Source organism: Lissotriton helveticus, chromosome 6 (assembly GCF_964261635.1).
Source record: "Lissotriton helveticus chromosome 6, aLisHel1.1, whole genome shotgun sequence".
NCBI classification, from domain to species: Eukaryota; Metazoa; Chordata; class Amphibia; order Caudata; family Salamandridae; genus Lissotriton; species Lissotriton helveticus.
The window spans coordinates 2,040,560,561-2,040,584,855 of record NC_136067.1 but is presented as its reverse complement, the minus strand read 5'-3'; the positions used below and the strand labels follow the sequence as shown (position 1 = coordinate 2,040,584,855).

Here is a 24,295-nt window from a genome sequence, read left to right as displayed (position 1 = left end):
CTTTGAAGACACAAGCTATTAAGGACAATCAGTGGCAATGAATAATGAACTTCATGCCAAGTAGACCCCTCTGCCACTGGCACATAGTGGCAAAAGTGATCGACACAGAGTCGCTGCTCACCAGATGGCAGTGCCTGATAGGAAATCCCGAATCAGTAGTCAGGGTGAACACAGTGGTTGATATGAACCTATGGTGGCATGCCTCTCAACAGTCAAGCACCATTCAGCACTGTCCTACCACCAATGCACCTAGGACTAACCTGCTCACAGTAATATTTTAATAACTCAAGTCTTGCATTTGCCTATAGTAACACATCTCATAATAAGAAAGCTTGAAGTAAGCTACATCAAGATAATGCAGGGCACAATATATGCATAATGTGAGTAGGGTGCCAGATGCAGATCTATACAAAATAAATATACCTGGAGATTCTGTATGTTAATGTACCTAAATCCTTCTTAAAGATTTCGAAGCATTACAAAAACAGGACATTTCATAAAACAAATTCTAGTTGATTTTTGTTATGGAGACTGACAAAATAATTGTAACACCTATTTATCTTTTTAACCAAAACACATATTTCAAAAGACATTGTGAAAGGTTCTATCATGCAAAGAGTCTACTGCTCACTTATGTACTTGCCCAATGTTTTGACCATCACTGAAGTGGCCCACATAAAATATGTAAATATCACAGGAAGTCATTGGTTCAGAGGGAGTGTACATCAGTCTAACCAGGGCCAGATTAAAGTCCCATGGACCCTCAGGACAGCTTCCTGGAGGCACGACGTGAGTGAAAGTTCCTTTTTCTGGTCCCTTGAAGGCTCCAAATGCTGCGAGGTAGGCTTGCAAGCAGTTTCCGCACCCATGTTACAGTCAGGTGCCACAAAAAGACACAACAACATCCCCACTGCACGCAAGCTTCTCTGAATGTTGTTGGGATGCACTTGTGCTACTCATAACAAGCCACTAAAACTCCTTCAACTTACAAGATGTTTGTAATGACAAAAACATGGCTCTACAGTGGGATTGATGTTATTAGACAACGTCAGACAATGGTTTCATTTCCTGGAACCTTTTTTACTCAAATGCACATGTGTGCATTACCCACCCTCATCCTCAAATGGCATAGTATCAACTTGCAGCACCTACCGAATGAGCAGTTCACTCCAGGTAACTGCACCCAGGTAACTTGGTGATTTGCAGATGCACGTGGGATGAGTCTTTTTTTAGAGACAGGTACCACAATCTCAGCCATTCCTCTTATATTTGATTCTGGTGGAGGACTTTAAGGCAGATCAGGCACTCTGAGATCTTTGAGGAGAAATCTATGTGAAAAGTCACTTCAGCATGAATGATGCGTTAAACTGAGTGGTGGTAGGGAGAGTTGTAACGCACAAGTTACTACTTGTGTAACGATATATCTGTAAGAGACATTAGTTAGTGATAGATTCCTTACCTTAGAATATCCACAGGCGTCAGACTGGATCCGCAAATTTTTTGCGTAGCAGTACCCTTGCACGTCGGTAGGCGTCGTCTGCGGCTCCACGTCCGTCGTCGGCGTCGTGGGCTCCGTGATGACGTCGTCGGAGTACTTAGACGCCGCTTCCGCGTGCTGACGTCAATTCTTAGACACAGCTTTTCTGCGCCAGAAACGCAGAGCCATGCTAAAAACCAACACTGGTGCCATTGAAACTAGGGCCCTGAAGGGGATGACCTTAACCCTAGATATCGGTTCGCAGAACGGGGAGGATGGGTGGGTCGGTAAGGAATCTATCACTAACTAATGTCTCTTACAGATATATCGTTACACAAGTAGTAACGTGTGCATCTGAAAGAGACACGTTAGTGATAGATTCCTTACCTTAGAATAGATACCCCAGCAATACCAACCCCGGCGGTGGGTCTGCGAACCAATAACCACACCAGAAAGTCCCGGAGGACGGAACGGCCAAAGAAGCCATCCCTCCGGACTTGACTGTCCAGGTAATAGTGTCTTGCAAACGTGTGCAGCGAGGCCCACGTAGTTGCCTGGCAAATGTCCTGCAAGGGCACTCTCCGGCCCAGGGCAGTTGTAGTCACCGTGGCCCGAGTGGAATGAGCCCTTAATCCAACAGGGGGCTCCTTTCTAGCCAAGGAGTAACATGCCTGGATACACAAGATGATCCACCGAGAGATGGTCCGCTTGTGCACCGCTTTACCCTTCTTAACGCCCACGTAACCAACAAAGAGTTGGTCATCCACCCGGAACTGGCGTGTGCGATCCAGATAGTAGGAGAGCGCACGTTTTGGGTCCAGACGGTGGAGCCTCTCTTCCTCTTTCGAGGGATGCGGAGGCAGAAAGAAGGTGGGCAAGGTAATAGACTACCCGATGTGGAAGGAAGTGACAACCTTGGGCAGGAAAGAGGGTCTTGTTCGCAACACAACCTTGTCCGGATGGACAGAGAGGAAAGGAGGTGTGGAAGAAAGAGCCTGGAGCTCACTCACTCTCCTGGCAGAGGTGATGGCAACCAGGAAGGCAGTCTTCAAAGTAAGAAGACTGAGAGGACAGTTATGGAGTGGCTCAAAGGGAGCACACATTAGGTAAGTAAGTACAAGGTTCAAGTCCCACTGGGGCATCACGAAAGGTACAGGAGGAAACATGTGAGTGATACCCTTCAGAAAACGAGTTACAATAGGGGACTTGAACAAAGAAGGTTGATCAGGCAGCCTTAGAAAGGCTGAAAGGTAGCCCTTGATAGTGCCCAGAGCAGAGCCCTGCTGGGCAAGAGAAAGAAGGAAGAGAAGGACCTCAGAAAGAGGGGCAGAAAGTGGATCCACAGCCTTTGCTGTGCACCATGCCACAAACTTATTCCACCTGCAGGCGTATACTGATTTTGTGGAGGGACGCCTGGCTGCCAGAATGACATTAAAGACTTCAGGAGGCAAGTGAAATGGCCTCAACTGTCGCCGCTCAATCTCCAAGCATGGAGGTGGAGACTGGACAGGTTCGGGTGGAGGACCGTCCCCTGCTGCTGCGACAGAAGGTCCTCCTGAAGAGGCAGACGAACTGGGGGATCGACTGACATACTGAGTAGCTCGGGATACCAGTACCTTCGTGCCCAGTCCGGAGCCACAAGGATGACTTGGGACCGGTCGCGCTTGATCTTCTTCAGCACTCTGGGCAGAAGTGGTATAGGCGGAAAGGCGTACAACAGACCGCAACTCCACTCGTGACGAAAAGCGTCTCCGAGCGAGTGCCGCCTTGGAAATTCCAACGCACAGAACTGATGACATTGCGCGTTCTCTTCTGTGGCAAATAGATCTAACCAAGGCTCTCCCCACTGCTGAAAGAGGCCTTGCGCCACGTCCGAGTTCAGACGCCATTCGTGATCCATCATGCGCCGACGGCTGAGCTCGTCCGCCCTGGCGTTCACAGAACCTGCCAGGTGTTGAACCACCAGGGTCACGCCCTGATGTTTCAGCCACTGCCAGAGGCGCAGAGCTTCCTGGCAAAGGGTCAACGACCCCACCCCGCCCTGTTTGTTGCAGTACCACATGGCGGTGGTGTTGTCCGTGAACACCTGCACTACACTCCCTCGGACAGAGGGGAGGAATGCCTTCAGCGCTAGACGAATCGCCCGCAGCTCCAAAAGGTTGATATGGAGCCGGGACTTGGGGAAGGGAGAGGGATCTGCCGCTGACCCAATTGCGGTCCGTGAGCCACCACTGCAGCTGTCTCGCAGTGCCCTCAGAGATCAGGACATGGTTGGAGAGGTTGCCCTGATGCTGGGCTCACTGAAACTTCAGGTCCCACTGCAGAGCCCGCATCAGCCACCGGGCGCGATGCACCAGAAGGATGCAGGAGTCCATCAGCCCCAGAAGCCGCAGCGTCAACCTGACCGCGATCTGGGATAAAGGTTGAAAAAGCGGAATCAGAGCCTGAATATCCCGAACCCACTGTTCGGGTGGATAAACCCGAAACTGCGCCGAGTCTAGAACCACTCTGATGAAGAGGAGCTTCTGAGAGGGGCACAGGTGTGACTTCGGCACATTGATGGAGAACCCCAGCTGGTGCAGGAGGTCTGCCGTAGTCTGGAGGTGGCTGACGACTGTCTGGGGCGAGCCCGCCTTCAACAACCAGTCGTCGAGGTAAGGGAAGACTGAAACCTGTAACCTGCGCAGATGAGCTGCGACCACCGCCATCACCTTTGTGAACACCAGTGGGGCGCTGGTAAGGCCGAAGGGGAGCACGGTAAACTGAAAGTGCTTGTGGCCAACCGTGAACCGCAGGTAGCGCCGGTGGGCCGGCAGGACGGGGATGTGGAAATAAGCGTCCTGCAAGTCCAATGCTACCATCCAGTCTCCTGGGCCCAGGGCAGCTAAGACCTGAGCCAGTGTCAGCATTTTGAACTTCTCCTTCCGGAGGAAGCCGTTGACGTTCCGTAGGTCCAAGATAGGGCGTAGGCCCCTTTTGTCCTTCTTGGGTACCAGAAAGTAGTGGGAGTAGCAACTACACCCTACTTCTGGCCCAGGAACACACGCAATGGCCCCCTTGGCCAAGAGGGCCGTAACTTCCTCCTGCAGAAGTCGCAAATGATCCCCCGATACGCGGTGGTATTGCGGTGGCATGGCTGGAGGGGTCGCCTCGAAGGGGAGGGAGTAGCCCCTTCGGACGATTTGCAGCACCCACCTGTCCGATGTGACAGTGCGCCAGTGGAGGAGGTGATGGCGAACCTTGCCCCCCCCCTGGTGTCACATGGGCCTAAAAGCACGGACTAGGAGGGTTTTGAAGCGGATTCTGCGGGGGAGGGTGTGGACTGGCCTCGCCATTGTCCTCGACCACCTCCACGGCGGTTTCCACGGCCACCACCGCGTTGGACGTTAGTCTGCGGTGCGTGGCTGGCAGCACGTGTGGGGGTGCCCCTTCCATGGCCACGAAAGGAGCGAAAGGCACCCGTTTTTTCCCATCCTGAAAAAACCCTTGCTGGACCCTTTAAAGCTTGAGAACTATCGTCCCATCTCCCTCCTCCCGTGGACTGCGAAGGTGACAGAAGCCCATGTTAACGGCATTCTGTCCAGTCATTTACAATCTGCTAACATCTTAGACCTTTCGCAGAATGGCTTCCGTGCTGGGCACAGCACTGAGACAGCTCTTCTTTCCATGGTTGAACATCTGCGCGCTGTGTTGGATGCAGGTCATACGGCGGCTCTGGTACTTTTAGATCTCAGTGCCGCCTTTGACACTGTTTCCCATGCAATATTTCTGCAGCGGCTGGATGAGATGGGTGTCAAGGGCCTTGCTCAGGAATGGTTTCGATCATTTCTTTCTGATCGTACCTTTCGGGTTTCTACACCTCCCTTTGAATCTAAACCCCGCCTCATCGAACAGGGAGTTCCGCAGGGTTCAGCACTGAGCCCCACGCTTTTCAATCTTTATGTGCAGCCGCTGGCTGCTGTCGCCAAGCGTTGGGACCTTACTATGGTGTCTTACGCTGACGACACGCAGCTTGCGGTTGCACTTAGTGGCAACTCTGATCTTGAGGCCTCTAACTTCCGTAAGGTTCTCAGTGCGGTGGCTGGATGGATGACGGCTAATTGCATGCAGCTCATTGCGAAAAAAACGAGGTATTGATTGTGGGCAAACAGAGCAACCTTTGGGGTGACAGGTGGTGGCCAGTTGACCTTGGCCCTACCCCGAGCCCGGCCGTTGAGGTGAAAAATCTGGGTGTTTGGCTGGATTCGACGCTCAGTTTTTCCTGCCACACAAAAAAAGTTGCTGCGACCTGCTTTGGCATTTTACGTGGGCTGAGGCCGGTGTTGAAATTCTTTGATGCCCCGACTCGACAATTGATTATTCAGGCAGTCATATTATCCAGGCTCGACTATGCGAGTTCACTGCTGCTTGGAGCTAATCAGGCCGAAATTCTGAGATTGCAGCGTGTTCAGAACGCTGCAGCCAGGGCCTTAGTTGGTCTTCCCAGATTTTGTTCTGCTAGAAGTACCATTGTTAAGCTCCACTGGCTGCCTGTGCTTCAGAGGATAGAATTTAAGACTCTATGTCTCTCTTTTAAGATCTTAAAACTTGCTTCCCCTCAGATTTTGGAGCATCTCATTCTCCCTTACACTCCCTCCCGTCAGTTGAGATCTTGTGGACAAAATTTAGCTGTAGTCCCTCGTTTTCTGAGAAGCAGGTCTGGTGGCCGCTCCTTTAAAGTGCTGGCCCCTAAATTGTGGAATTCCCTTCCTGCCCATATTCGCGCCATCGATGACCTTCTGTTATTTAGGAAAGCGGTAAAAACTTTTATCTTTCCAAATACCTGTTAAACTTCTCTCATTCTGTGGTTTCTTTCTCTTTTTTGTTCGTGTTGTGTTCCTTTCCAGGCGCAGCGCCGGGACGCCCCTTAGCTGTGGGCAGCTGTGCGCTTAAAAATGGAGTTAACATAACATAACATAACGTTTGCTGGCGCGGGGCCGAGAGGCCCAAGGACCTGGCCGTAGCCCTGGAGTCCTTAAAGTGCTCAAGCGCATGGTCTGCCTTGACGCCAAAAAGGGCGACGGCCATCAAACGGCATGTCCATGGGTGTATTCTGGACATCGGCCGAGAAGTTGACGGACCTCAACCAGGCATGGCGACGAATCGCCACCGTCGTTACCATCGCTCTGCCCAGTGAGTCGGTGGTATCCAGCCCACACCGGATAGAATACCGCGCTGCATCTCAGCCCTCCACAAGGGCCTGGCCGAGTTTAGCCTGTACCTCCAACGGGCATTCTGGCAGCACGTCCGCGACCGTATCCCACAGAGAGTGGGTGTAGCGGCCCAAGAGGCATGCGGTGTTGGAAGACCGCAGTCCCAGACTTAGGGAGGAGAATACCCTTTTGCCGTATTGCTCATACCTCTTGGATTGCCTGTCAGGCGGAGCAGACGGGGATGCAGTCTGGGAATTTGAAGCCTGGATAACCAAGCTCTCAGGGGTGGGGTGGGTGGACAGGAAACAAGGGTCGCCCGGGGCCGGGAGGTGGCGTCTGGCCACGTTCCTATCTACAGGCGAACCTGTAGCGGGCCTGGACAGGCGAACCTGTAGCGGGCCTGGACCAAGTGCCCAAAAGAACGTCGGTTAAGGCCTCATTAAACGGCAGCAGAGGCTCAGCCGAGCTTGACTGCGGTTCAAGAACCTCAGTGAGGAGGTTAGTCCTCACGGCCGCGACGGCCGTGTCAACAACACACTGTAGGTTGCCCCCTCCTCCGTAGCCACGGTAGGAGGTGAGACAAAACCAGTGTCTGGCGAGGTGTCCAGACCACTGGCATCCCCAAGTCCACCTGTCCAGTCCTCAGACCCCTCCCAATACTCCTCATCACCCATCTCCTGAAATTCAGGGGTGTCAAATGATGGGGCCGGTTCATTGAAGTAAAACTCTCCATACGGCGTCGAGAGCGGCGGCGGAACCGGATCGAGAGAGGCATCGGGGACGGCGCTGCCTGAGGGCGGCGCCGGAGGGGACACCTGAGGGACCGGCGCCGGTGAGGTCGTTAGGTCAACCGGCGATGACCCGGATCCAGAAGCGGATCCAGCGGGGCCCTGCGGCGCCGGGCCCGAAGGCACCGGCGGCGTCGGGGCCGAAGCACCCGCCGGCGTCGGAGACAAAGCACCCGACCCGCTAGGGCCCCCAGACGGGTCCGCTGGGCCCGAAGGCGCCGTGGAGCCCGTCGGAGGAGTGAGGGACCTCATGGCCATGAGGAAACGCTCGATCTCCTCCGGCGTCGCATGCGGTCCAGGGACTCTAGAGGGCCGGTCCAGGGACCGGAGGGTGTGGGACCGGAAGCGACGCCCGCGACTCCGACGGAGCCGCGTGGGCGGTGTCACCCGAATCCCCGGCCGCGTCGCCCGAGCGTTGGGGGGAGTCGGAAGAGCGATGACGTCTCTTCGACTTCTTGTGCTTACCTGACGACTTCGAGTGATGTCGACTCCCGGAGGTATGATGACTCCGCTCCCGCGACCTGTCCCTCGACCTCCGTCCGGACCGGGACCTTTCGCGGCGCGGGGCCGGAGTTCGAGTCGATTGCCTAGCTTTCGAAGTTAGGGCCCGGCAGTTGGAGCAGGTCTTGTCATCGTGGTCGACGCCGAGACAGTGGAGACACCGGCAGTGAGGGTCGGTGACCGACATCAGTCGGTCGCAGTCCTCACAGGGCTTAAAACCTGGCATCCCTACCAGCACCGTACAGAGTCGAAGACTCGAAAGATGATCAAAAAGGATCGTAAAAAGTTTAGTCAAAAATTGACTAGGGTACCACTTTTTCCGGATCTGCGCTGCTGGCACGGAAAAAAGAAGAACTGACGTCAGCACGCGGAGGCGGTGTCTAAGTACTCCGACGACGTCATCACGGCGCCCACGACGCCGACGACGGACGCGGAGCCGCAGACGACGCCTACCGACACGCAAGGGTACTGCTACGCAAAAAATTTCCGGATCCAGTCTGACGCCTGGGGATAATCTAAGGTAAGGAATCTATCACTAACGTGTCTCTTTCAGATACTATTCTCACTACATTGACAGGCACTTTCTCCTCTTGGGGTCCTTCTGAAGTAGAATGAAGCACATATGAAAACCTGACTTTAGACAGGCCAAGCAGGGCTACCAGAGTAACAAAGCACCCTCTAGTCTTTTGAAGGATTTCAGTACCAGTTAAGTCTGGAGAAGATGAGAGAAGCTCCCTGTCCAGCACAACATGAGACCAGAAATAGTCCCCTGTCAAGCCAAAAAGTAAATAGATCACATTTGTTGTTTAGACGAGTTGTAATTGATTTGAAAAAATGGAGCTGAGGTCTTTAACATTAGCCAGTGTAGAAGCCTGTGTAGGCTGTGTGCTCTGGGCTTATCTATTTCCTGAAGCGGGAACATGCCATGCAGCAACACCAATACCACCAGCACGCAGTGTGTGCAAGGAGAAGCCACTCGCTCTTCCCATACTGCAATGGTGTTGTATGCGCGGCCATCTTAATCTCACCACAGGTAGGAATGCTAAAATCTGACTTGTCCAAAATGGCCCTCACTGAGAAATGTCTGCAATGCCCTCTCGCTGTACTCTCGGGAGTCTGTGTTGGCCACGAGCCTCGCTTACTCTCCGGAGTCTGTGTTGGCCATGAGTAGCAGGCAGTCAGAGCATCCCCCGAGAGGTTGGTGCTGATGGTGCATGCTTTGAAACAAAGGATGGAAGGACCCGAATGAGCTGTGACAGGCCATCCAGCAATCTGTCGTCTAGTGACTGAAATGACAGACTCAGAGAAAGTCATTCTCCAAATCACCAGAGGCAGCTTGAGAACTTGATGCTCTACGGCCAGGGATAGTTGTGGTGGGGAGCTATTGCAGTAATGAAGGCAGAGATGCTGGCAGTACAAAGCAAACAAAAGGAGATGATGGACGGAGCGCTGAAACTTTTCAGACACTCACCCCCAGTCAAAGATCTGGGTGGAATCCATCATTGTTCTTTAGCTCACTTCTACCATCCCAGTTCAGACCCAGCTATATGCAAATCAGTCTTGACCCTGTGCCTCATGGGAACAGTCCAGCCTGAACTGCGAAGCCGTTTCTTTCCTAGACTGGAAACAAGCATCATGGGACCAGTTTCGGGCTAACAGCCCTCATCCGTCAGGCTAGCTTGAACCCAGTGGCAAAGTGAGCAAGGGACCCACGTCTGGGCATACCCTGCCAACTTAGGGTGAACAAAGCAAACACAAGGAGATGATGGCCGGAGCGCTGAAACCTTTCAGACACTCACCCCAGTCACGGATCTGGGTTGAATTCATCATCGTACTTTAGCTCACTTTGCCACCCCAGTTCAGACACCGCTATATGCAAATCAGTCTTGACCGTGTGCCTCATGGGAACAGTACAGCCAGAACTGCCAAGCCATGTCTTCCCTGGGAAGGAAACCAGCATCCAGGGACCGATTTCGGGCTAATAGTCCTCAGCAGCCAGGCTAGCTTGAATCCAGTGGCAAAGTGAGCAAGGGACTCATGTCTGGGTATACCATGCCAACTTAGGGTGAACAAAGCAAACACAAGGAGATGATGGACAGAGCGCTGAAACTTTTCAGGCACTCACCCAAGGCCGGACTGGGTACCAAAACCGGCCCTAGCAAAGTGCTCGGCCAGCCCCCCGGGGGTTAGGGGTGCGGCCGGGCGGTTTGCCAGTGCCGGTTTTAGGCGATTTATTTACAGCAACAGATATTGCAGCTATGGAGTGGTGCCCCATGGGTAGCTACGGAGGGAACTGACCAGCGACCCACGAAGAGTGGACACCAAAGTGGCACCCCACGGGTAGCTCCTGAGGGCACAGGCCAATGACCCAGGAGGTGTGGACACCAGAGTGGTGCCCCGCAGGTAGCTACGGAGGGAAGTTGCCAGCGACCTATGAAGAGTGGACACTGGAGTGGCGCCCCTCGGGCAGTGAAGGAGGGAACTGGTCAGTGAGCCACGAGGTGTGGACACCGGAGTGGTGCCCCACAGATAGCTACAGACGGCTGTTGCAGACCGAGTGCGACTCTCTGCGGTCAGCGCCCTAGGTGGTCCTGGGAGTGACTGGCAGGGATGACCCGAAAAGGTGTGGGGCCGAGCACACTGGTAGGGCTTGAGGGGAACATGCAGCACTGCGTAAAGCAGCTGGTGGACCAAGGGGCACACCACTCCATAGGAAAGGAAATCCCCCAAGTCATCCACAACTCCGACTGAGTAATAGCCAGGCACTGCAATGTATACGTAGGGCCTACCACATTATAACCCCGATCGAGGGAACCTGTTGTGCTACCTTTGGGTCACCTTAATGGCCTGTCACTGAGTGGCACACTGAACTCCCGCCACCAAATGCCACCATTGACAGTGCTTCGTTTGGGTGAACGTGAGCCGCGGGGGAGTGATGGCGACCGATTAAGATACCAGCGATTCACGGGTCGGGTGCAGCAGGACTGGAGGAGCGAGGAATTGCCCCCTGGACACTCGTCAGCCCAGCTAATTGGCCGTCCAGCCTCTTCTGGATGGGTGCATGAGAGCAATATTCTTCCGCCTGTTGGTGGCCGTTTCAGGAACCAAGTAGGCCAGGACTACACAATCGCCCCCAAGGCAACTGTAGTTCCCAATGGTATGCAGAAGTACATTTGTTCACAAATGGCCATTCGTATACCTGCTGCTGCCCCCTGATCATCGTGTCTGGAGAATCGCTGACTGCCGGCCCAATCATGCACCTGCAGGGCTACTCGAGCTACTGTACCTAAATGACCTGGCTGGCGATGGTAAGCAGGCCCCTCCCCTGACCACTGGCTTTCTGACCGTTGTCCCAAGAGAGTCACCTCCATCTGAAGCTAACCCAGTGATAGCCACTGCATGTACCATTATCCAGTAAGAGACTTCTCTGACCTCAACGTACGCTCTAGCCGCTGATGTACTATAGGCCGTTCGCGGCAGAACAATGTGCGAGTGGTAGGCCAACCGGAAGAAGTGGAGGGATCGGATGCTGTCACCTACATGGAGCAGTGGTTGAGGAAGCTGCTGCCTCTGTAGGCTTTCTCGCAGTTCTTCTCAGTAGAACGTGCTCATCATGTTCCTGCATGCTGACCACCACCTGGATCTGACCCCAGGTCGCTCCTGTTCAGTTTTTTGCACTACTGTGATAGGGACTCTATTTTACGTGAGACTCATTAGATGCAAGAGGTTACAGTCGACAATCCAAAATAATGTTCTCCCCGTATTACACGGTAATTGTGCAGAAGTAAAGAACCTCCTTCTTAGCAGTCAATGCCACTTATGCGAATTAGCCATTCGCTATGCACTCCTGTTCCTGGCGAACCTGAGAGTGACGAAAGGGGTCAAAACACACTTCTTCAATGCCCCTGAAGATGCCTGGGATTGGTAGGAGAGGCAGGGCTAGCAAATGTGGACCGGTCTGTAAGGGCTGAAGCCTCAGCCTGCGGCAGGGTGTCTTTGGGACGGCGTGGCCATCTACCCCGATTGCTACACTACTCTCAGTCGAAGAACACACCCAACTTAGAACAAGTGATACAGGTGAGGCACCGGGTTTTGCAAATTGCTGCTGCAATACGTGAAACCATACCAGGTTTGGAGCTGGACAACAACTCAGATAAATTGATCAGCGACAATGGCTCCTCGACTATATGGCCCTCTGGGGCGAGTCGGCGGATTGAGTGGCCCCACCTAAAGTGACGCAACAAATTGTGGAATACATTATCTGATACCTAGATTGCCTGATCACTCGCACCTGATACTTCCATTATGATTACTGGTCACACTCTAGCATGTCCGCCACAGATTGTTCATAATTTCATTGTTTTTCTGTTGCAGGGTTGAGGGATCACTATTACGTGGCTGCAGCCTGGACTGATTCAGACTGTCACAATACTAACCTTTTTGACTCGATGGACACCCATGTCATGAGCTGGTATTTACATGGGTTCTTGCAAGTCTATCCTCAACTGAGTCGGATGCCTTCTAGTTGACTGCCTATCTTTTCCCCACCAGTTCCCTAGCTGGTTGACTCTTGCTTGCAGATTTCAGTTATTCAGCTGTTTGAGCTAACACATGTTCTACGTCTGCTCCACTGATATCCATATTTTCATGTTAATGGTTTGCATTTTTTCAGTTACGAAACACGACTCCCTAGGACCCGCCCCTCCCAAACCCCACCACAGGCCATTACTATGTTCAACTTACACAGCCCTGCCCTCACTGACAAATATGCAAAGCCCAGCTGCTGGGCACCTCGTCTTTGCCTACATGACCCATTTTAATATACTCACCTGGAACGTGAGGGGCAGGCACACGTCTTTGCCCCACTATCCAGTCTACTCCTACTTAAAACGCCATTCCATACATTTCGCACTGTTATAGGAGACTAATTTAATACATGCAGAAGTCACTAAACTGCAGAGGCGCTGGTGCAGACAGGCATTTGCCACCTATTTTTCTTCCTATGCCTGGGGAGTGCTGCTATGGGTTAAGCCTGGGACCCTTTTGTGGCAGACGACACCATACTAGATCCAAAAGGCGACTATGTAATAGAGAAGGGCCGTATTGACGGCTGTTCCATACTAATAGGTTCTATATATGCCCCAAACTCTGACCAGCATTCTCTTTCAAGTATATTATGCAGATGCAGTGGGATGCCGTGGCTTATAGGGTGGGAATTCAACTGTGTCTTAGATACCACCCTAAATCGTTTTCTTCCCCCACTACCTTGCACAAGTGTTACAAGACTGCCTCCAATATTGGCAGCTGGTAGATATATGGCCATTCTGTCACCCGGACAAGAGGGTGTATGGCTTTTTTTCCACTCTACACAAACTACACGCCCGCATCAATAGATTGGTGGGAGCCACATCGATGCTCCCCTCCATCATATATATTGTTTACCTGGCCCGCACTCACTCTGATCACAATCACCAAATTGTACAACTGATATGGGTGGCTGATCAGCCTCCCATACTTAGATGGCACTTCCAGCCTGCACTGCTAGAGGACCCTCCCTTCCGAGCCTCATTTAATATGGCGATCAGGGAATACTTTGACAATGCCAATACAGCCACTTCTAAATTAATAGAATGGGATGCCTTCAAGGTGACGACACAAGGGCATTGCTTTGGAACATAGGGGACTACGAGGCAACTACTTGCTAGAGACATTTCTAGAATAAAACGCACACTCCTGGACCTGAAAACCCAGGAGGCAAATGATCCCAGTGGCGCTGGTTAACTAGCAGACGCAAACATGTTACGTTATTAGAAAGACAATGTTGTATTAACTACGCCTCTCACTCAGCCCGCACCAAGGCTCCAGCTGACAAATCTTGGCGTCTCGTGGCGTGGCTCATCCGCCAGGACCTGCCTCACCAGCCCATAATGGCACTTCAGTCTCCTGGAGGATCAGTCCTCTATACACAACACGCCAAACACGACAAGCTGAAGCGACACTATACATCGATACATAGATGTATCAGTCAATTACAAATGCAAGGCAGGAGGACTTTGATTCCTTTTACACTGCAACTGCCATACAATTCCCAAAATCAGGAAGAGGAGCTTGATAGTCCCATTACACTAACTGAAATTAAGGATGCACTCTGGGCGCTGGCCACCAACAGGTCCCCAGGGCCTCACATTTTGCCAGCAGAGCTTTACAAAGCTAAGCAGCATATCTAGACCCCCACCTAATGACACTGTACAAAGAGGCCCTCTCCATCGGTAGCCTCTAGCCTCCCAGAGAGAGGCAACGGTCATCTCCCTACCCAAACCAAATAAAGACTCCTTGCTCGTAAGCTCCTACAGACCATTAGCCCTACTTAACGTCGATTAAAAGGTCCTAGCGCAAATACTTGCGGACCGCCTGGCACCTATGGTCCCAGACTTGGTCCACTCAGATCAAAATGGGTTTTTTCTCCGTCCATAATACTTCCCTGAACCTGCGCAGATTCTTTCGAGATATGACCTACTCTCTGCATTACCGTCTCGAGCCGGATGCCTAGTTTTAGACCTTGAAAAGGCCTTTGATTCATTGGAATGGAATTATCTCTTCAATACGCCGCCTCGCTAAGGCATCGGCCATCGTTTTCTCAGTTTTATCAAATTGTTTAACACTAATCCTCTAATCAGTGTCAAGAATGGGCACCTTATTTCAGGATCAATTCCCATACTCAGGGAAAAGATAGAGCTGCTCGCTCCCTCCTTTACTGTTTTCCCCGACAATCAAACCATTGGCACGCGCCTTGAGGAACCAAAAAGCACTATGGGACATCCCCTTAAGTGATGGGATGCATATAATATCCTTATATGCAGACAATATGTTGCTCTACATGAGAGATCTGCACACCATCCCTGCCACAATTGCATTACCTATTGACCATTTTGCATCCCTCTCTGGGCTGACAGTAAATTGGACAAAGTCTTGTCTATTTCCCTTTCTCTCAGACATTCCCCATCCACATTTGGTCCTTGGCGGGGCACAGTTAGATTGGTAACAGCACACATTTCGATACCTTGGGGTGCGGGTTTATCATTCTGCAGCTGATTTGTTTGATGGCAATGTTACTCATGCAGTCACATCCTTACAAGACCAAATGTCGTTCTGGCGCAAGCTGCCATTGCAGGGGTGGCACTAGGCTCATGGCGGCCCTGGCTCATAGGCTCATGGCGGCCCTGGGCAGGGAGCGTAGGTAGGGGGCCCCAGAAGAGGTGGTCCAGGTGGGGCGGAGCCCCCCGGAGCTCAGGAATCCTGAGCTACGGGGGGCTCCGCCCTGCCCGGTCACCCTCTTCCAGGGGCCCCTACCTGGTCATCTAACGCCTTTACTGGCCGTTTTATTAAAAACACCTTCCTGAGTCAGGAAGGTGTTTTAATAAAACGTCCAGAAAAGGCATTAGATTACCAGTACCTGCGGCTGCTCCTACCCTTCCGAATTTGTCTCAGAACGATAACAGTTAGGAGGAGGAGGGTATTGTGGCACACGACGTGAGGGACTGGCACAGACGGCTGCAGGGCCAGGACAGGGGCCCCGGACCCACAGCCCCCCCCAAGGAAAAAGGATCGGTGGCTCTTTGCCCGGAATCATTAATATCGATACCATATCGAATATGGTGTCTTACCTAGTGCATCAGCAGTACTCTGGCCGGAGGATTCTCCATATTTAGGTTTCCCTTGGGTGATAAAATTCAGGATTGTTCCTTCCTGTGACGCTACGAAAGCCTGCTGAGCCGCCTTTCTCTTTCGATTCGAATAACCAGATTTGTGTACTCGTATTCTCTTCATTTTGCTTGCAATGGGTACGCGAATGTCATGTGCCCCCTATCCCACCAGATAGTAACTATGACTATTGCGCTAACACCAGTACTTTATAAAAACCATAGATAAACTTGTAAGACGACTCGCCCGCTGGGAGAGGAAAAGGTTATAGTTGCTTTTGCGCAGGAGTAACAGGGAATGAAAGGATGGCGGTGGTCATGGCTTATATACGCCTGTTCCAGCGGGCCAGCAGTGGGTAGGGAAAAAAGAAGCCAATCAGGAACCAGGAGGAACGCAGGCGTGGAGGCCAGTGAAGAGGGGGGGGCAGGGTGTTTGGAAGTGGAACAGAGCCGGAGGCCGCAAATCCCTGCCACTGGGGCCCCACGCAAATATATATCCATCCTCAGATGATTATATTAAGGATATATAATGGCGTGGTGGCCCCTGAGGTTTGGTGGCCCTGTGCAGGTGCACAGCTTGCACATACCTGGCCACTGGCAGTTGCTGGAGGGTGGCGTTGTTAAAAATGCTGGTATTACCTCACCTCCTTTGTTTCTTTACCAAATTCTCTCTTTGGATCCCCATATGCGTTCTTTCAGCAGGTACGAGAATTCATCTGGAACAAATCCAGGTGTTGGGTGGCTTTAGCAAACCTCTGTTCACCCACGAGTGGGGAGGTCTTGCTGCACCGCATTCTGAGCAGTACTACCTCTCCACTCAAGTCCAATAGTTTGCTAAATGGCTGGTGGGCTTATACCCGTCGGGCACTGCCACATCCTTACCAAATTGAAGTTAGCCCGCTATTCTGCATCTGTTTCACTCATGCACATGAATGCGACCTCCGGACTCCTTGCTGCTTGTGGTAGACTACCGCTGCTATCACAGATGCTGCCGCCTTACAAAACCCATAATCCCTTATGCACCAGGCTTGGTGGTGCTAGATATGCCAAGGAGTGGAGAACCCACATTTGCAACTGATTTGACAACATGGCATGTTGCTGGCCTGAACACGCTGGGAGACCTATACCAGGACGGTACCTTGGCTCCGTATGCATCACTGATGGAGGAGAACGACCTGCCGCAGGGCCAGTTCCTACTGCACAACACATTGGTCGCTACACTAGGGTACCAGTGGGGGGACATGACCACTGAACTACCCATCCATCTCACGGTCCAATATCTTCACCGGATTGGGAGGGGTAGACACCTCATACAATGGTTCTCGTATTCACCGGGCACCCACACTAGTCTACATCTTATAGCTCTAAGACAATGCTATGAGGCCGACTTAACTCACCCGTGCACGAATAAGGAATGGGAAGCCCTGCTAGAGGGCTCAAGGCACGTACCACAAAATGCCCGGTTTAAGCACATTCAACTATATATTGTACATAGGGCTTATCCTACTCTTGCCAATATAAATCGCTATTACTAAAGAGCAGAAAACACTTGCCCTCGCTGTGCTCAGGTAGATTCAGACTTGTTACACATGTATGGGCCTGCCCACGTCTACATAATTACTGGTCCAGTATCACATCAAGTTTATCCACATGCACTGAATGCCCAGATCTGCACAAATGGGAAATATGTCTCCTGGGATTGTATTGCCGGCACAAGAAACACAGAGCCACTTCCTGCTTCCTAGACCTAGGATGCATAGTGGCTAAATACCTTATTACTCATAGGTGGAAATCCTCCGAGTCCCCACCATTTGTAGTCCGGACACGTTTGATGCTCAATTGGGCGCAGGCGGAAAGCGTGGCCCTGCATAGAGAAGACACACTCTGGCTAAGGAAGCATCCCATTGCCACTTATTGAGACAATATCTTACATGAACTGCAGACTTACCACCCACATGAATTAGACCATGGTGCTGACCACTCAAAGGGAGCTCCGGACAGGGAGCCTACTGTTGCTATATGTTGTTTTTCCAGCTTGTTAACTATGAAAGCCCAGCACTCACACGTACACAGTCAGCCTTAGTTGTGGATGCCTAGTGGCAGTGGCATGAGCATTTCTGTTAACTGTGGTGGGTGAGGGAATGGGGACGGGGCTCCAAGTTGTATGGTTTCTTATGTTATAGTTTTAGAGTTGTTATTGCTATATTACTACCTATATGCAATTAATCTGTTACCAACATTGTCAGTAACTCACCTGTAGTTAGGTCTCTTCCACTTAATTACAAGGATCAACATACTGGTATCCTACCGTACACGCAGGGACATACATATTAGACATGTTATGATTTAAGACAGGCCATTAGTCTCCAATTTCTTTTTACTGGTTTCTTTGCGCCGGTCTACTATTGCCGCCAAATTATGTAGTTGATGCAAGTTGTCTGTCAACATATCCTTCAATGACTGCACAACACTATTCTTTTCAGTGCTGTAAATTATTTGTGTTATCCTTGTAACGGAAATATGAAAACAATCAATAAACAGATTCAAGCAAAAAAACTAAAACGAAGGCAAAGGTACTCTCGTCATTGGCAGGAGGCTGTGGTCTCAACAGCTTCCAAAGCCTTGGCCATGACATCATGCTAGGACCAAATTGGAAGCAGGTCCTTGTGACACTAGTAGCTTTTGAGAAAACAGTGTCAGATTTCCTCTAGTTAGCCCTCTGGCAAGGAGGTGCCCTAGAAGGTGGAAATGTTCATCCCAGGTAACTAAGCTGAAGTGGCTTTGACAAAGTACTGCCAGATCGATAGGACCAATGGTGCTGGGTGTGACAAAAGAGCTGATGCCTTGGATTGGTCTCGATCTACACCAGTGAACGGTACCACAAACGGTGGGAGCTGCCCCGGTGTGCATTGGGAGTCTCTGTTGCATTGGGAGTCTCTGTTGCATTTGGAGTCTCTGTTGCATTGGGAGTCTCTGTTGCATTGGGAGTCTCTGTTGCATTGGGAGTCTCTGTTGCATTGGGAGTCTCTGTTGCATTGGGAGTCTCTGTTGCATTGGGAGTCTCTGTTGCATTTGGAGTCTCTGTTGCATTGGGAGTTTCTGTTGCATTTGGAGTTACTGTTGCACTGGGAGTCTCTGTTGCATTTGGAGTCACTGTTGCATTTGGAGTCACTGTTGCATTGGGAGTCTCTGTTGCATTGGGAGTCTCTGTTGCATTGGGAGTCTCTGTTGCATTGGGAGTCTCTGTTGCATTGGGAGTCTCTGTTGCATTGGGAGTCTCTGTTGCATTGGGAGTCTCTGTTGCATTTGGAGTCTCTGTTGCATTTGGAGTCTCTGTTGCATTTGGAGTCTCTGTTGCATTTGGAGTCTCTGTTGCATTGGGAGTCTCTGTTGCATTGGGAGTCTCTGTTGCATTTGGAGTCTCTGTTGCCTTTGGAGTCTCTGTTGCATTGGGTGTTGCATTTGGAGTCTCTGTTGCATTTGGAGTCTCTGTTGCATTTGGAGTCTCTGTTGCATTTGGAGTCTCTGTTGCATTTGGAGTCTCTGTTGCATTTGGAGTCTCTGTTGCATTTGGAGTCTCTGTTGCATTTGGAGTCTCTGTTGCATTTGGAGTCTCTGTTGCATTGGGTGTTGCATTGGGAGTCTCTGTTGCATTGGGAGTCTCTGTTGCATTGGGAGTCTCTGTTGCATTTGGAGTCTCTGTTGCATTTGGAGTTACTGTTGCATTTGGAGTCTCTGTTGCATTGGGAGTCTCTGTTGCATTTGGAGTTACTGTTGCATTTGGAGTCTCAGTTGCATTTGGAGTCTCTGTTGCATTGGGAGTCTCTGTTGCATTTGGAGTCTCTGTTGCATTGGGAGTTACTGTTGCATTGGGAGTCTCTGTTGCATTGGGAGTTATTGTTGCATTTGGAGTCTGTTGCATTTGGAATCTCTGTTGCATTTGGAGTTACTGTTGCATTGTGAGTCTCTTTTGCATTGGGAGTCTCTTTTGCATTGGGAGTCTCTGTTGCATTTGGAGTCTCTGTTGCATTTGGAGTCTCTGTTGCATTTGGAGTCTCTGTTGCATTGGGAGTCTCTGTTGCATTGGGAGTCTCTGTTGCATTGGGAGTCTCTGTTGCATTGGGAGTCTCTGTTGCATTGGGAGTCTCTGTTGCATTGGGAGTCTCTGTTGCATTGGGAGTCACTGTTGCATTGGGAGTTACTGTTGCATTGGGAGTCTCTGTTGCATTTGGAATCTCTGTTGCATTTGGAGTTACTGTTGCATTTGGAGTTTCTATTGCACTGGGAGTCTCTGTTGCATTTGGAGTTACTGTTGCATTTGGAGTTTTTATTGCATTTGGAGTTTCTATTGCATTGGGAGTCTCTGTTGCATTGGGGGAGTCTGTTGCATTTGGAGTCTCTGTTGCATTGGGAGTCTCTGTTGCATTGGGAGTCTCTGTTGCATTGGGAGTCTCTGTTGCATTGGGAGTCTCTGTTGCATTGTTACTTGAGTGTTGTCAGCTAGGACAATTTCCCTTGTTTTTAACTTCAGTTAATCCAGGAAGGAATCTAAGTTAACAATCTAGGGCACCACTGAATGAAAACCTGCATCCAGATTTATGGGCATCTGGCAGGTGTTTAGTGACTCCTGATTCAAATAGTCCACGAGAGCTGTAAATGCCACTGCGCATTAGGCAGATCTACCTACATACCCCATTACAGCTTACTAGCCAAACTGGTGTACGTTTTTGCCCCCACGGGACAGTCATCAGAGGTGGAGGGATACAAACATTCTGTTTGGATGCTAGAGTGAGGGCAGCTATAATTAGTTAAGGGGACAAAGAGGGAAGAGCCCTAACGAGGAAGAATTCCAGAGTTATTACCCTGTCCTTTATCTCCATCTTTGAAATGACCTACCGCGGCCTCTTGCCGTAAACAACATCAAACCCAGGGAAGACCATGCAAAAATGTCGCAGTGGTATAAGATAAGGCTGAACAATGGGGGTCAGTCCACTCGCAAGGAAAGCGAGACAAGCTGCACCCTAACATGCTTCCTAGAATGAAGGATACAAGAAGACTTCCCTTCACCTCTCTTCAGAGGTTCCAACACATTCCCTGGCTCTACAAACATGTAGGAAAAAAAATCTTTTTCAAAATCAGCCTCATGTGGTTTATCATTTAATTGACCAGCACATACATTGCCTTCGCTAAATTACAAGCTATAAAAACCATTGGCTGCACCCCTAGAAGCTCAAACATCCTTGAAGCTCCATCACCTCATCATTTGATTTCTGCCCGGGCGGCTAGTTGTGACCAGCCAATGTGGGGCACAGGTTAGTGCACGAAGATCAGCAGGTTCTGCCATCGAATACTTCATTTACTTGGGAGCTGCAGATATCCGAGGAGAGATTCCAGAGGGTGTTCTCTGCATGATGGACGAACTCAAGCTCTAATGCGCTTGTATAGCATTTACAGAACATCTTATCAATAACTATACAACATCTGTTTTCAGTTTAAAAATAACCGGCTATAGTCTTGCGCTGGTAAGCTTCCGATAATAAGAGTACTTCGAGCAGATCGAACTCTCTTAATATTTATTTGACGATGTAAATTTATAATAAGCTACACACATTTTTTTGTGAGGCGGTAGCTAAAGGAAGCATGTGTCGGCTAGTAGTATTTGCATATCCTTTTGTGACCGTGAAAGAGATTTATTGAAGAGATCTCCTCAGACTGGACAATTTAAAGCAAGTGCAAATGGCGCCATAAATGCATTTTTACTCAGTCACGTGCCCTTGCTTTCATGACCATAATCCATGCAGGGGCATAGTCCTGCTAAACCAGTATTTCCATTGGTGGAGCATATTTGAAACATTTCAACACTATGACTTAGTTTCAAGAAATGCTCTATAGTTCGTTCACAGGCACCATGATGAACATTTCAAAGCATTACAGGAGAGCACTCGACGTGTGCTATTAAAAAGGAAAATATACGCCTAGAAGTTGTCAGTGTGGGCACATGACCCATTCATTTGAACTGCATAGGAAACACAACACTGTATTGAAGAGATGCAGATGCTCGCATGTTGTTATTTCCTTGAGACATCAGATTGCAACACCTGCTGAAACTAATCGCCATGCATGGAAAAACATAATTAGCCAACAAAATTGGTAATTGTGCTGTGGGATGCAAGCCCCTTCCTGATTTGAATGCAACTTGTTGGTTTGCAAGTAAACTATATTGTAAAATCATTTGCACCAGAATCTTCTGCGGAATAAACTGACTTTTCAAGATGTGTTGCTGGTTGTGCTCAGGGATGTGAACCTCTGCATTTAAAGTCAAGTTGTTACTTTGGGTCTCTAGAGACTATTTTGCGAGATCTGCTGTGACTAACCTTGGCATCAACAAAGGTATTTTGTTAAATATATTTATGGATGCAAGACTATTCTTCATTTAAAATCAATTTGATGGTGGTTTGATACATTTGGCGATTATATTTAAAATCTGTCATGACTAAACCGCCTGTCACAAAAAAGACTGCATCAAGTACATTAAGGAAGGTACGTTGTCGACTGTGATGGGCGATACAAAGGAAGGCAATACCCTTTTCACTTAAATCCAGCTTTTTGGTTTGCTTGCCTGTGAAATTGTTCTGTGAGAACTGCTGCAACAAACTTTTCTGTGTGGAGATGGGTTTGCACTAAAGAAGGTGCACTGTGACTTTGCCAGGCAGATGCACATTTTTTCTCTATTTGAATTCTTTTTTAAGTTAACTTCTGCTGAGAGTTCATTTTGGTTGAAAGTAATTTAATTATACAGTTACTATAAACTCTACCGTTTTAAGTCTAAAAGTATTAAATAATATAGCAAAAAGCATGGTTAATGAAAGCCGACTGCCATCTATGGGCCATATGTAGGAAGCCAAATAGCGACCGCGAACGGCTAAATTCGCAGAATTTCAGCCTTTGCGATAACAATTTGGCTCTGAGCAATGTAGGTAAGATTAAACCTACTCGCAAAATAAGGAATCGCAAAAATTGCGATTCCTTATTTTGCAATTGCATTTAAGCAATCGCAAATTGGGATTCCTTAAATGCAAAGTAAGTAGCACAAAAGAAAGTGCACTTTAGCCTTAAGGATTCGCTAATTACCACCAACTTCAAGTTGGTGGTAATTAGCTATTTCCTTTTAAAAAGCACTTTTCTGCTTTTTTAAAAGTGCCATGTGGCACACATTCATGCCCTTAGGGCATGTATGTGCGCCACATGTAAACGAATGCACATTTTAGGGGTGCAACAGGGTGTCCTTTTGGAACCCTTGTGCCCTTGAAGTTGCGCCCGGAATTTGCGAGTGCCTCTTGGTTATTCGCATATTTGGGGCGCAAATCCTATTCATTCCTATAGGCCTCTTTGCCCATAGGAATGAATGGGATTGTATTCCTTGATTGCAAATCTCAATTTGCAATTCGCAATTAAGGAATATTAAGGAATCGCAAATATTTTTTAAGATTCCTACCTACATTCAATTTAGTGAGCCCTTAGTAGCGATTCGGTAAAAATCGCTATTAAGGACTCGGTAAATTGAATTTACCTACATCTGGCCCTAAGACTTTTAAGAGAAAAGATGATGGCAATGTATGCCCTGTATCCCAACCAAGGTTAAACCAGGAAGAGGTGCAAGTTCTCCGACGGAACCTGTCCCAGCTGAAAGAAATGGTATTACATGGAATAGACTGTAAATTAAGAAAGAACAGGAGTAATTTTGAGAAGGATATGATAGAAAACATTGCGAGTGCCTGATTTAGAAATGAACATTATAGAAAATACTGATTCTGTTCCAGCATGAAGATCAATTGTAGATATGATACTGTTTCTACAAAAATCTTAACTTGACTTTGAGAATAGGAAAATACAGTATTGAAAGAGAGCAAATTGAATATGATTCAATGAAACGTTTATTTCTGATCTCTTAAATTTAAACATATGAAGACCTTTTGAGATCGAGAAGATCATTATATCCCATGTAGCCCTAAACTTAATGCAACCAAACCTAGACAAGTTATTTTTAAAGTACTTTGTTCTGAAACACAGAATATAATTCAATTTTAAGTAACAAGGTTGGATATTGGAATACTAGTGACAAAGCAAATAATTTTTTAGGTTCAAATAAACTTGGTCGATTACTTGCTAACTATTTCAGGATTAAAAATGACCGAAATAAAATATCTTAAATTCCAAGTAAAGGTGGTGATTTCATTACTTCTACTAAAAGTATTCCTGAAGAATGCCAGCATGGGTGCCGCCGGAGTCCAAGGCCCATGAGCTGCGGCACCTCGTTGTAGGTATGACATCTGAGTGGTTCTGTACGATTTCTCCCTTCTCCTTCGTGGCCATATACCCTCCTCGGCTACTCCCCCTTCTGCCCTGCCTACCCCATGCAGAAAGTGTGATGGCCCACTATTACAGTTACTGTTCTTCACCCGCACCAGCTGTGGATACACAATGACACTGGAGGTGTACTGTTTATTCTGTTGTATTTGTGTTTTAGTTTTCCTTTTCTAATTCACAGTCATGGGCTAATTGCTGTATGACGACTCCTCACACAGTCCTCTCCCAAAGTCTACTGTATCACTGTATTCCACTGAATGATGTGACCTA

The 24,295-nt window shown here is 49.3% G+C and overlaps 1 protein-coding gene across 7 annotated transcripts in view; it reads right to left on the bottom strand.

The window, feature by feature from the left end:
* AGBL5 (AGBL carboxypeptidase 5) overlaps positions 1-24,295 on the bottom strand; it is a 482,741-nt gene that overhangs the window by 52,268 nt on the left and 406,178 nt on the right. The window lies entirely within an intron of this gene.